The sequence below is a fragment of the Marmota flaviventris genome, chromosome 12 (assembly GCF_047511675.1).
Source record: "Marmota flaviventris isolate mMarFla1 chromosome 12, mMarFla1.hap1, whole genome shotgun sequence".
Lineage (NCBI taxonomy): Eukaryota > Metazoa > Chordata > Mammalia > Rodentia > Sciuridae > Marmota > Marmota flaviventris.
The window spans coordinates 85,758,309-85,772,524 of NC_092509.1; positions in this window are offsets into that span (position 1 = coordinate 85,758,309).

The window sequence follows — 14,216 nt, forward strand, 5'->3', positions numbered from 1 at the left end:
CTTTACTGTCAATTTCAGTGGTCACCTATGTCCACTCACCCCCTCAAGCACTTACACATTTGTTACTTGGTATTTAACTCAGGGAAGCACAGATTGATGCTGCTCTGCTGTCTTCCCCAACATAAGTACTTTCCACCATGACTCTTGTTTTCTTCATAATCACAATATTGAGTAAAAGAGAATAATAGCTAGGTCATAGTGTGGCTTCTTTAACAGGAGTTCTAGTTACTTTGTTTAGTTCTCTTACGAATATTGTTATTGATTTATGGTTATGGTTTAAGTCCATTCAGAAGTCTGTAAGGTATAGAGTAATAACTCAAATTTGAGTTCAAGAGAAAATGAATCAGAGATCTTTCAGTTCCTTAGACTCCCACATATTATTTAATAGAGTCTTGAATAAATAATCATTTTATTTCACAGAAATATTGGCAAAAAAACATTATATTTCACAAACTAAAGAATTAGCACATACATTAGGATATTTTATTCTCATAAAAATCCTAAAAGATTGTATATGTGGTAATATGGACATTTAAAAAATAATTACATGAAATACATTTAGTAGCTAAGTATTTTAGTGAAATATTATTGAATAAAGATTTAAATCTACATATTAATAGAACAAGGAATTTAAAAATCAGTTTTTTATGTGTGTGATACTGTAAAAAGGTGACTTTTTTAAAAATTCAGTGATTTTAAATTCTGTTTCTCTATGTCAACTAAGAGATTTAAACACTGTTTTTCAGATAGTCACCATTTACAGGATATCGATCTCTTCAGGAGTGCTCCAGCTGTGAGCAATTCTAAAATTTGACACAGGAAACAAATTCTTCAGTAGAGTAATTTCTTATCAGTGAAAGTGCCTACTGACTCTGTGAGATGTCAAAATATAGAAAGAAAGGATTCAAGATTCAAACCTAGAAGCTGTAACTGTGATAGTTTTCCCAGTCACCATCTATAGCCTACCCAGGGATTTTGAAAAAAGTACAATCAGGTGGTCCTCCGGTTTTATCCCTTTTACAAATTTTACCCAGGTGACTGTGTGTGTCTGTGGAATTAAAGTAGAATCAAAGAGTTGGAGATAAAGAGACAGAGAGAAAATTTATATGGAGATATATATTTTCAATTCTATAGTTCTTATTCTAAATCTCAAGATCCTTTTAATTCAATAAATGTTACATAGAGGAGACATGTTGGGCTTCATAAAACTTCACGTTTTATCAGTATACTTCACTTTAGGTAAAATAGCTGTAGATTTAATTGTCCATTAGCTGAACATCTGTTACTTAGTTTATTGAGGTTTAATTACTTATGTGATGTTTGACTGCAAGCAGTTATGATAAAGGTGCTTTCTAGTTTTTAAAAAAATCTTTGATTTTTTTTTCCTTTGAGCAACTATTGGGATGGACATTACTCATTTTGTAATTATAAAACATTAATCACAGAAATTGATTTTTATAGTCACTCAGCTTGTAAGATATAAACTCTGACTTCAACTAAAGGATCTTTCTCAAAATCTGTGCTCATTTTGACACTTCTCATGTTACTCTCTTGTTTTGAATTTAATAGTTATGGCAATTAAAAATAATTTTAAAATATGAGATCCTATAAGTCTTTTGAATGAGGAGTGAATCAGAATTTTTTCATACTAATCGTGTTAGTCAGCTTTCTGTCACTGTGACAAAATGCCTGAGGTAAACATTTTAAAAAGAGACACAATTTATGTTGGCTCAGGGTTTCAGATATTTCTGTCCATGGTTGCTTGGTCCTGTCACTTTCAGCCTATGGCAAAGCACAACATCATGGAGACTGTGTGGTAGAACAGAGCTGCTCCTCTCACCTCATCATGGCCATGAAGAAAAAAAAAAAAAAAAAAAAAAAAGAAGAAGAAGAAGGGCAAGTGTTCCAATATCCTTCTCAATAGCATGTCCCAATGACCCTCTTCCCACAGTGCCATCAGCTAGGGATGAAAACTTCAATAAGAGTTTTCAGGGAAGGTTTAAGATCCAAATAAAAACACTAATAAATAATGTAAATAATGTACATAAAACACACTCCAGTTTAACAATTGAGTATTTATGAATGATAACTGTAGAAATTTTTGCCATAACTGTAGAAATTTTTATCAGATTGTATTATGTATATTAACAAATACACTGTCAATTTATATTTTGATTTTAATAATTTTTTTCTAATAAAAGACAGTTTTATATCTTTTTTTCTTTTTCCACAAACTACAAGAGGGTGTTTGTACTGATTTTATACATAAGTCACCCCACTCTTTGAAACCAGTGTTTTGAAATGTCACCATTAACACTTTCTTTTGCAAGTGTTAAAATTATAATGGGCCCACACCAATAAGTAGGAGGTGCTAATGGACACTTTTTATTTTGTCCTGAAGGCACAGTGTCTATTAGAAAAGACATGCTGCAACATTTCTGAAAATCTTAGTGACTTCTTAACAGAATTTTACGTGAATGTTCAAAAAAATAACTGCCATAAACTTTTATGCTCTGTAACAGAGAGATAACATCTGAATGCTATAAAATTTTTAAGAAAAATGTACTCTTATTTCTATTCCATACAGATAAAAATTACTTTGTTTCTAGATCTGCTATGAAACAGCCCATCTCTGACACAGTTAAAGAAATGTTTGTGGACTAGAGTCTCATCACACATTCATGATATACCCTAGAAAAATCTATGTACCTATTAACTTTCATTGAGAATAACATAAAGATATAACATGAACAATAATAGCTTTAAATGGTTTTGTGATGAACTAGACCATATGTTTCTATCTGGACTTCTCAGAATTCCAATCATCCAAAAACTTGAACAGCTGCAGCCATTTTGCAGATAATTGCTATAAGATGCATTTTGTCCTTCCCGGTGTTGATTTCTCCTTCTGTCTCTCTAAGTCCAACTGGATGTTTATCACGATGTGCCTCCTAAATGTCTGCTTTCTTCCAAGTTCACTTTGCAAACTAAATATTTTTTTGTATCCAAGAAAAAAATCCTCCAGGTGTGTATCTTTACAAGATACATAAAATTGATGATAAAGATTTATCCTTCTGCTGAATCTGTATTCTGTACAAACATTTAGATTAGGTCTAACCTTTAAAAATGTAGAATGCTGTCTCTTCTCTCTGAATAATAGATTGTGCTTTTTTCTCCAGATCTGTTATGTGATATAAAATAATTGAGAACCCAAAAGCCAAAGCAGAGACTCTTTCTACATTCCTTTTTTTCTTTTCATTAAAACAATTTAAAAAACATTTCTTGATCTGAAATGTTTTTGCCTAACTATTAATTTAAGGAAACAAATTTTGATTTTAATAGAATAATTCCAATATTGTGTCATGAAAAGAGATTTTTGTTCTTAAATATTACTCAACGTAAAGTAACAAAGTTGTACATTTAAATTTTTTATAAATGAATGTAATCCTCTAATCCTGTATTTATTGAGAAAAGTCTGAGTAAAATTTTTAACTTCTAAACTTTATAATTTTATAAAGACGTTGATTAGAATATGTAAAAGTATGAAACATAAGCTATTTATCCAACCCTATAGCATTATTAAATATATTGAAAACAGAATATTTATGAAAAGAGTATTTATTTCAATTAAAGCAAAGCCAGCCTTTAGGCAAGGCTCCCCTGTGTGGTGTCACCAGTTCCTAGCCATATTGGTCTATGAAATTAAACTCTAAAAAGCTATGATATTATCCAGGATGAATAATATTTTTCCTTCTCTTGAAATAGTTTCTTAACATGAAAGGCAAGGTGTTGACTTCACTGACTTTTTATAATACATGTTTCCACAGCTGTTGGAAAAGATTACATCCTTGATATTATTTCCATTGGACCCCCTCATCCACATCCTGAGCAGGTGGTGGAATTTGGGTTTCCTCTGCATGAAGGCAGCTGGCTGTGAAATAAAGCTAAGAAAAGAAGGCAGCAAAAAAACCACAGGACCCAGAAAATAAGTTTGAAAAGCAAGGGTGGGACGGTTCTACGACCTGAGGGGGTTGAGCTTCCACACCGGGAAGAGAGAGAGAGTGAGAGCCTGTGTTTGCTTCATTATATATGGGGGAAACTTTAAAGGTTCTCCATAGAATGTTCTTCTGCCAAATAAGGTAGGTGGTTGGCTGTCTAGGCCTAATGGGTCCTGTCCAATCCTGGTGCTATGAGGGCAGCCTTGAAGACTGAGGTCACATTTGCCTAATCCAGTAAGTGGAGGAGCCACAGAATGACTTGCAATGCCAAACCAAAATCTCCTTGGCTCAAGGCCAAGTGAAGACTCTAAATAGCTCAGGAGTGGCTTCTCATAGAAACTTGGTGATTAACTTTGTGATGCCCATTCTCCCAAGCAAATTTACTTGAATGAAAGGAATTCAGGTCCAGGAAAGATACAGAGTGTGATCTACACACTATCTTAAATAATATAGTCTTGTTTAACAAGGTCTAATTTGTCTTACTGTAGTTTATTATCTTTCATCAAACAATGGCAGGGCAAAATTTGTCTTTGATTGACATGTTCATAATTTCTGTACTTCTCTGAACTTAAAAAAATGATTTACAGCCACAGTATAGGAGATTGTTCTAATAAGAGCAGAAAATTGTAGGAAATTGCCAGTTTCCTTGTCATCTCTATTAGTTGGTAGGTTTCATTCCACTCAAATTTAGCTTTTAAAAGGACAGTAACTGGCAAAGAAGAGAGATGGATACAGAGATGAAATATCAGAGCTAAATAAAACACACATTCCTAAATTTAGAAATTGGTTATTTGCATGTAGAAGGGATATCACAAATGTTGACTATAGGAAAATTTTGTACATTTAGCTAATTAAGGAATACTCTCTTCCACTTTATAGAATTACCTTTGATAGTTTCTTACTCATTCAAATATCTAAGACAGAATCATTTCCATTTGACCTATAAAGATTTCTTTCTACTTTGCTATAATAAAATTGCTTATAGTTTTCATCTCTATTGTTGTGTATGTAATAGATTTTTCTCTAAATTATCTAAGACATAGGCAAGCAAGTAAACAAAAGTTTTGGCTCAATTTTTAGAAAATATATATCTAACATGTTTATGAATTAATTAGTACATGCACTAGTCTATATCTAAATAGATAAGTGAAACAACATATAAATGTATTAAAATCTTATATTTTTGTGTATTTCAAATGCATAAATCAGATTAAGTCAATCATAATTCAAAGCTTATGATTCAGTTATCATTTGTCCTTGTGGCTGGCTGTCCTATTTTTATTGCATTTATTCATATCTTATTAATAGCTATTATATTACATTTATTATATTTCTTGATCATGACATACTTCACATTCTGGTCAGCTTGACTAAATTTTAGACAAGGCTCCTGAATAAAGGCCACTTTTCTTAGAGAAAGAAAACATTTTGTTGTGGATACTTTCCCTGCCCCTTTGAGATGTAAATGCTCTGCCAACTTTCTGACAGCTTTGCAACCCAGAATGTCTTTCTCAAGGACCTTAGACACCTCTCTTGGAATGTGATTATCAAGAAAGATAGAATTTAAATTATATCTTCCAGCCTTTGTGGGACAGTAGGCTCCTACCTTAGATTAACACCAGTTAGCAAACATGGATGGTCTAATCACACAAACCAACTTTCTTCCTAATCATCCCAGTACTTTTTTGCCATCTTAACCCATTGCTTGAAAATTCTCCCACATCTTGCTACAGCAGAAAAATAGAACTTTACAGCACCTAGGCAAGATTTAGAGAAATGGGGAGGATATAAGGCCAGCGTCAAGAAGAGCTGATGAATTATTAAGGTAGCTCAGAGACTCATTTTTCCAGGTATGGCTGCTTTATTTTCACAGAGCATTGGGCTTTTAAGTTGACACCATAGAGAAAACAGAGTTAAGTCCATCATCACTCATGACTCAAGGAGGGGGATATTAGTAAAATGTATAAACTTGGACACAGTCATAATAAGGAGTAATTTCTTGTTTTAAAAGTTGAGCTCACAGTTTCCCTTAGCTGTTAACTAGAGAAAAGAGGCCAGACATAATTCCAAAAAGTATATACATATGAAAATCCACAAAAAAATTAACAAACAAAAGCCTGATGTATTACTTTTGCAAGATCAAGGTAAAAAGCACAAAGATAGAGCAAAATAGAGTGATTTAGTTTCTCAGAGAAACTTAGAAACTGCAATTTCAGTTGCCATATTACATATTTGAAATATGTCCTCAGATATCCTTACACCCTCATATATTTATCTCTTTGTATTCCTCCTTAATTGAGCAATTAAAAAATATTTTAGTGTTTCAGTTTGAGTACTTCAATTTTTAGTTTTTTAAAACACATTCCCGTCTATTGGGAATTTATATCTTTGGGATTTAAAATCTGTATTTCCAGTAATTTCATATTTAGCCAATTAGGAAGAATTTCATAGAAATACATGCCACATATAATAACTATGTGGCTGCATAAACATGAAAATATTTTAAAACTGTATATGCACATAGATATCCCATATTTTGCATTTAATGTTATTCTTAAACAGTGTGGTCAAAATTAATATAATGGCATATTTAGTACATGGGCCATCATTATTAACATTCTTCATGGCAGTTTGCAGTGAGCTGACTCAGACTACTTGAAACATTTTTCATCTCTGATCCCTTTAGCAGGTTTTCATCCTCATGTCTCCTGTCATCAGCATTCCTGCTTTTAAGAATTAAGGGCATACACCCAGTATTTCTGCTCTCTTTACAAAGTAAAAGCTGTTACCCACTGGGAATTATTCTGAGTATTTTTTAAAATTTGTTTTATGCAAGAATGAAGTGTTGTTTAGAGAAAATCAGGTGGCCAGAAAGTTGATCTTTGAGTAATGAAACAGTACTCTCTCTCTCTTTTTTAATTTGTTAGCAACTTTGTTGCATCAGGAAATATTAAAAACAAATTATAATTTAAATTCTATCTTTCAAATTTTTCAAAAATAAATATTATAGAAGTTCAATTTGGAAACAAAAAAGTTGGGAAAAGTACATGAGAAGCTTTATTGAACAATTCAAATTAGTATGAAATACCAGGAAGTTGATTATGATCTACTTTAACAGAAAGAATATAATCAAACATTGTCAGATCAATCTACTTGAAATCATTTTACTATATAATGAACATTTTATAAAATTCTAAGGCTGAATCTCTTGTAGTGATTTAAATGCATACTTCCTCAATAACATGGTAATAAGGCAACAATTTATATTAAAATATACTGATATTTAGCTTTATCAGAACTAAAATAACTGATATGCTTCATATTTCCTTTCAAAGTTCATATTGTCTTTTTACCTTATTAAAATTAATTCAAATATATGTACACATATTTCCTCATGCATTTATGTGTGTCTACATGTATGTATGATCAGTATTAATGGCAAAATGGTAAAATTATATCTTGTTTCTGCTCAAGATCCACAACTGTCCCTACCAGAGACATCCTCTTATCCTTTTTTAACATTTATCCTTCTAGAAATATGTAATGCTTAGTGGAAACGAGAGCATGCTGTACTGGTGTTTGGAACCACTTTCTCACTTATGTCTTGAACATTCTTTCATTTATAAGTATGTAGATCTAATACATTCTTTCTGTTTGTCACATGCTGGCATGTTTCATAGTTATATTATTATTTAATATTATTATTGGACATTAGGCTACTCATAATCCATGCTGCAAAACCATAATACATTGTGCATATAAATTTTGAAAAAAATATTTGAAGTTAGTTGATTTCTGGGTCAGAGGTATGCCAAATAATATTGGCGAATTATACTCCAATGATCAAACTTCATATTAAATTGCAATCCCACTTACAGTACTTGAATTTTTCTGTTTTCCAAACTTTTTAGCACTGATAATCATGAAAGTTTTAAACATAATTTTCATTTGATCAATAGTCATTTCACCTTTTCGTGTATATCATTAAGTCACTTATGTCTTTTGCTTCCTATTGAATTACTAGTCATCAGTGATTGAATTCTTAATGGTAGCAAGGATCATACTGTTTATTAAACAGATGTATTTTCAATTTATCCTTAATGTTTCAAAACAAATCTAGAACAATGAATTTATAACAATTTAATTCTTAATGTGATTAGACTGATTCAATGACACTGGCAAAAAATAAAAATAATTGAGATAGTGTCAAAAGAGACATTCTAAATATCATATTTATATATATGCACACACATTATATGTATATGGAACTTAAATACTACATAAAATTAAATATGTAAAACTAAAAAAAAATGCCGCTTCTATGAGGAGAATATCTGAAAAAAAATGAATTTCTATGGTCTTTTATCTTCTATCTTGAGATTTCTGGTACTTATATAAATATAATCAGGGATCTATAATTTGCATTATGGACCAGTTTTGTATACATAAATATCCCAGTTTATAATTTGTGTACATTTAAGTGAATTAGTATCAGATCTTTCTAGTGATTTTTCCATTATTCTTATATTTGATTGGAATTTATATCCTAGAAATTTGTTAGAAGATCTCATAGAAAATTTCTGTAAATTTTTAAATTTGTTCTAATTAGTTATACATGACAGTATACTGCATTTTGAGACATTGTATACAAAAGGAGCACAACTTCTCCTTCCTTTGGTTGAACATCATACAGAGTCATACCGGTAGTGTAATCATACATGTATATAGGATAATAATGTCCTTCTCATTCCATTCATTTGCTGAATGGCACCTAGGTTGGTTCTATAGTTTAGCTATTGTGAATTGAGCTACTATAAACATTGATGTGGCTGCATCATCTTAGCATGCTGATTTTAAGTTCTTTAGATATAAACTGAGGAATGGGATAATTGAGTCAAATGGTGATTCCATTTCAAGTTTTCTGAGGAAACTCCATACTGCTTTCCAGAATGGTTGTACCAATTTGCAGTTCCACCAGCAATGTATGAGTGTATCTTTTTCCCCACATTCTCACCAACACTTATTGTTGCTTGTATTCTTGATGATTGCCATTCTGACTGAAGTGAGATGAAATCTTAGAGTGTTTTAATTTGCATTTCTCTAATCATTAGAGATGATGAACATTTTTTCATGTTTGTTGATCGATTGTATTTCTGTGAAGTGTCTGTTCAGTTCCACCCATGTACTGATTGGGGTTTTTTTTTTTTTTTTTTTTGGTGTTGAGTTTTTTGAGTTCTTATATTTGCATTATATTATTATATAATTTATATATTATATTATTTTTATATATTATTCTTATATTTGTTTGAGATTCATAACCTATAAATTTGTTAGAAGGACTCATAGAAAATTATTCCTTCAGATTCTACAATACTTGAAAAGTCTATAATTATGCTTATTTTTGGAAGGCAGTTTCCTAGGTCCCACTTAACTTGCTTTGGGGAATTTGGAGATGATGCATCTATGGTATCTTGAGGTAAACTATAAGAGATGCTGATTTCTTCTCCTTAAAGGTGACTTTCTGTCTCAATACTAGTAGGCATCTTTTGCAACAATATTTTTTAAACAATTTGCTTATAATTACTAAATTTCAATACTTTGTTTTTCTAAAATTAATTTTTGATTTTTCAAGTGTTATTGTTTTCCTTTTGTGGAATATATTTTTTGTATACTTTGCATTTGCTTTGTCTTCTATGTATATGATTTGGCCTTTGACTATTTGTTTTGCTCTAAATTTTACTTAATTCAGTATTCTTAAACATGAAGGATCAGCTTTTGTATAATCTCAAAAAATTACTGTTCCACTTTAATATGATGGAGTCAATAATTTGAGGGACAGGAGAAGGAAGAGCTTTATTGGCAACAAGTCAGCATGTTGGGTACTTTTGTCCTATGTAAGCCCCTTCGCTTGCATCAGTCTTTATACTACTCATCACTTATGATATCAGCATCGTTAAATATGAAGACTTATTGCTCAGTCTTTGGTGAAGAAAACTATTAATTTAAACCTTACTGTATCATCTTTTACCTAAAATCCTTATTGTCTTTGGTATATTACTGTCAAAATAGCATCAGAAATGTTTTCTAACAACATTGCCCTTAATGAACTAGATGTTATGTAGGTAATTTTATTTTAGAATCACACTCAAACTAAACTTTTATTAGTAAATTAAAATTTATACAGATTGAAAGAAAAAATATGAATTGGTAAATGATAGCTATACTTTGGCTATACAATTTAAAAGACAGTATTCATATTAAATACTTATTAGGGTGAAACCTCACTTTGTTAAGAGTGGTAATAGTTTTAGGAGATACCATTAACTACAATTAAGCCAATGATATGATATAAAAATGTGTACAATATGCTTATTCTAAAACAAAACACATATGAAATGCCTTGGGTATGAAGGTAAATCAGTAATTGTTTGGTGAGAAGTAGAAATCTTATTATAAAACATCTCATTCTCTTTGTAACTTAAATAGAGCTGCATGTCAAAAAACCTGAATATCATTTTGAAGGTAGTTTAAAATTGTTCATACTTGTTAAATATATTAATTATGTATTTCCTCCCTCTATTTATCAAGAATGCTGAATTGATCACTACGATATGTATTGTTTTCATATGTATGTATTTATCCTGCAGTCAATTTGTTAGTTCAATACTAACTATATAGAATCAGAGCACTATAGTTTGGAAATAAACTTTAAAGTTTTCAATGGTGTGGTGTAGCAGAAACAAAATACTAGCTAGAATACATAGGATATCTATTTATTTTTTTACCCAATACATTGCTAGATATTATAAGAAATGCAAAAGATGAGATTTCTCTTATTGTCTCAATTCTAAAGCACTTAGGGTTCAATAATGAATAATAATGATCATTAAAAACTTAACTATATGGGAATTAGCACCAACATGACTTGTATATATTCATATTCATATATACACATATGTATGCCTATACATAAATATATGTAAACATACATGTTTATGTATATATAAGCATTAAAATGCCTTAGGATATTTCTATTTTCTTTAATTGCTCATAATAAACGTATTAAACACAATACTGAGAAAATATAATTAATATAAGTATCTTTTGAATATATTTAAAATTTATAATCAGAAATTATAACTGCATACCATTCTTCAGGGCACAAGTGAAGATGTTAATTTTGACACATCCTCACACTAATTATTATGTTATTTTCAAAAATATCTTTTCAGTGTTTTAGTCATAATATATTTGAAAATATTTTCTTATGTTTACTATATACCTAATACTTTTGAGATTTGCCTATAAATCAACTCTCTTCCTTGTTTTTTTGCTATATTGTTTCTGAACAGATATTCTATTGCTTTCATTGCCTTGATGCACATACTTGAAATATTAGTGTTTTATCACTTTCAACAGAAAGACAAGGAGGTATATGATAGGGGAAACATGTCTCTATCTTTCCAGCAATATAATGACAGAGCTCTGCTCTTCATTTTTCTCATGATTAGAAATAATGGAAATAATGAAAGTTTCCACCAAAAGACTATAACCATCTATAATCAGGTTAGCAAAAATTATTTAGGCTTCTACCTCAGGTGCTTTGTGATTGCAATTTAATTGAAAGAAAATAACACCTTCAATTAAAAATAGAATGGAAAGTGGGTCATGACTGAAATGTAGTTTCTTTGGAATCAAAGAAATAAAGTATAATTAATGGAGGCCTAATTAGAAAATGTGAAGACATGGATAATTTTTCTGTTCTCTTGTTCATCTATAATTGGACATACAGCATTTAAGTCATAAAATAAATAAAATAAGTGCATGAAATTATGTTCTGATGAGCATAATTAGTAAAATTATACTTATAAGTAATCTTAACTATTTTTCTTCAAAATCAATACTAAGGCTTCTAGTTTAAAATAGGATCTGATCTTTAGTGACAGTCACGGGATACAAAATAAAAAGGCTTATCACATTTTTCTTTATATGAAGAATAAAGAGGAAAAAAGATTTCCTGAGATTGTTAAACTAAGCAGATACAAGGATAGTATAGGCTGGCAGTAAATTTTTTATATTTATAAAAAATGTAACCTGCGTTCAGTAAGATTACCCATCATTGTCAGAAAACAAATGAGAAGCAAAACTCACCCTCCAGAATACTGCTCTCATGATTATTGTTATGTAGGGGAATTTACAGTCAAAGTACATCCTAATTCTAACATTTTCTCACATACCTTCTCAATTTAGGAATTATAGAATTTAAAAGTAACATTAAAAATCTATGTACCTGAGAACATTGGGAATCTAATATAATTCAATTCTACAAGTAGGAGTTGATTTCCTAGTCATTTGTACAAATATACATCTAAGCAATAGCTCCAAGAATTAGTTTGACAAGTCTGCAAATGTATTGAATGTAATCCCACAAAAAGAAAGAATGGAGCTTTTTAGTAAGCTGGTACATAATAAAATGCCTAAAATTTGTCCTTTTTTTCTTGCCCTCACATATAAAAATGTTTATAATTATTTACAAGTGTTAGGATATATATGGATATCATAGATCAGCAATATCTCTTTTTGGAATGATTTTCTTTGTCAAAGAATTACTCATACTCTCATAAAAAATGAAAAGGAAAGTAATATATCCTCTTTTCTACTATGTGAAATTAAGATGTATTTATGACTCATACTAAATAACAAAAAGTACTTTATTTTATTTTCCAGAAAAAATGATTGCTAAACTTGCTTCCAGTTTAAAATAGTTATAAAGTTGTGTATAGAATAAAATCTTCTCTTCATAATTAATATTCACCAATTTAAAAATTGGCCCAAATCCAAAACTCTGACAACAAATTCTGGCAAGGATGAAGAGCAACAGGAATGCGCCTACATTGCTGCTGGGAATGCAAAATGGTGCAGCCACCTTAGGACAATGTGGCAGTTTCTTACAAAACTAAGTTTATTCTTAGCATCTGATTCAGCAATCATGGTGGTATATGCCAAAATGAACTGAAAGTTTTAAACCTGCGCAGATGTTTATAGCAGCTTAATTCATAATTGCAGAAACCTGGAAGCAACCAAGACATTATTTAATAGATGAATTGATAAACTTATAATATCCAAAGTTTTAATGATGGAATTTTACTCATGAATTGAAAAATGAGCAATCAAGCCATGAAAAGGCATGGATAAACATAAAATACATATACTAAGTGAAAGAAGCCAATATCAAAATTCTACATATTATATAGATGACATCTGGATTAGGCAAAATGAGGGAGATAACTAAAGGATCCATGGTTCCAGAAATTTTAGGGAGAATGAGATGAAGTTGACCACAGATTTTTTTTTTTAAGGGAAGTGAGACAAATCTTTGTGATACAATAATGGTGAATACATATCATTACATATTTGTCAGACCCCAAAAGAAAAGTGAATCCCAATGTAGCCTGTGGACTTTAGGTAATAAATTTAACAAATGTCCTATCCTAATGCTAATGTTGATAGTGTAACAGGCTGCATGTATATGTGTGTGGTGGGGGTGGGGCATATGAAAAGCCTGTACGTTTTGCTTAGTTTTGCTATGAACCTAAAAGTTCCCTAAAAAATGAAGTGTATTAATTTAAAAAATTAAGCTTGCTATCGTCATATGCCAACTCTCCTCCCCATTTAACCATCCTCTGAACTATACATCCCAACCTCCTCACCTTTTAGGAAGACAACATTTTTTATGCTCTGAATCTGTTGGGAGGTCAAGGCCTTCTATTTTAATAATGGAGATAATAAGCAAAGAACATACAAATAAAAATAGAGGTATGGGGCAAAATGGTGACTGAGGAAGATTCTCTGGCATTCTCTTCCCATTGAACACCAAGTAAAACAGCTATTCAGGCACAAAACTGGGAGAAGAAAACCAGGCGAGAAACCATAGTTTTTGCATTTAGCTTCATTTAGTATAACAAAATGAAAATATGCATTGAAAAATGAAGAAAGGAAAAGGTTGCCCATGTCAACCCCCAAATCCAAGCAGCCCAGAGCTGAGAGGTTGTTCTTTCGTGGGAGAAGACGACAAAATTAAGTCCAGATTTTTGTCTTGAAACCCAATATTAGGGCCAGCATGGTAAAAAACAAGTTCTAGGCCAAGTCCCATGATGCCTATCACCAGACTAATACCTAAGGACTGAGTCTCTATAACAGAATTAGGCCAGGAGATAA